Genomic DNA, 1,357 nt, shown 5'->3' on the forward strand with positions numbered 1-1,357 from the left:
TAATTTACATATTTATCTATATAATAATAATAATAATAATAATAATAATAATAATAATAATAATAATATAAATATATGATGTTAGTCAAAATAAGAAATATTTAAATAAAATTTAGAATCCTGCTAGTGAGACAATAGAATATTTATACAATATGTACAATGGGTTATATGAGTTACAAAATGAATATTCTCCATAATATCTATTGATTTTGGGATTCACCAAGGATCGACCTTTTGGATCTAGAGCTTTGATACTATGTCATGATACCACTCATCCCAAAAACTTACGCTGATGAAAAAAGGTAAGACTAATGATTATATCTCTAATACTCCATAAACCTCTATTATTCACATTATACAAATATTCCATTGACTCATACTTTTCCTAAAATTTATAGATCAAACTCCTCTCAGTATCTGTCCTCAAGAAAATGTTAGCTAGTTAGAAACTAACTTTTTTTTTTCAGCTAATAATTTGTGAATATTTTTCTTTTTATTTTAATTTTCTTTTTTCTCATAACAAAAACCTAATCTTTGTTCATTATTTTGTTCACTAATTATTAGTTGTAATATTTTATAGAACTTATTTTATTAACTAAATTTTGAATTGATTCACTTATTTTCGAAATTAAAGCTTTTAGTGAGAAACCATTATCAAATTAGAGGTTTAATTTACATGTTTGCTAATTTTCTACAGGTCCCAATATTGGTCAATAATAATCAATTCAGAATTATTCTCCGATCCTGTTGTTGCACATTAGGGTTCATGAGTGCAAATGGAGACAACACCTTTATATTTGAACCGCGGTTAGCCTGATCTTATTATGTTGACGTCACCGGATGATGTTATCTTACAAATTAATAAAGGACATTATTGTTAACCGAAATGTTTGGTAACCAAAGAAAATTAGGCAAAAATAATCATAATTTGTCTTATTTATCATTTATTAATTGTTGCGACAATTAATGAATGCTAAATAAGGCAAGTTCTTGCTGTATTTTTGTCTCCCTATCATTACCCATTGTTAAAAGATATATTCCAACGTTTAATTTAAGAGGAAGTATAGGGAGCCAATGGCCTAAGCGTATAATGTTTATTTTATTCATAAACTAAAGATTTAGCCCATTATACACATTGTACACTTAGGTCATTGACTCCTTAACAGTACCCTTAATTTAAATAAACAATATCTACCAAACCCATCTCTTTTTACTTGGTAATAAATTAATAAAACTGGGATTCTCTCTTCTTTTTTGGCCTTCTAGCTATAGGATTTATACTTGTGGCTTAGGGATGTTTGTGTGTTATTTTTTTTTATATATATTTTCATTTAATGTTTAGTTTCTTGCTTATTAC

Source organism: Arachis ipaensis, chromosome B09 (assembly GCF_000816755.2).
Source record: "Arachis ipaensis cultivar K30076 chromosome B09, Araip1.1, whole genome shotgun sequence".
Taxonomy (NCBI): Eukaryota; Viridiplantae; Streptophyta; class Magnoliopsida; order Fabales; family Fabaceae; genus Arachis; species Arachis ipaensis.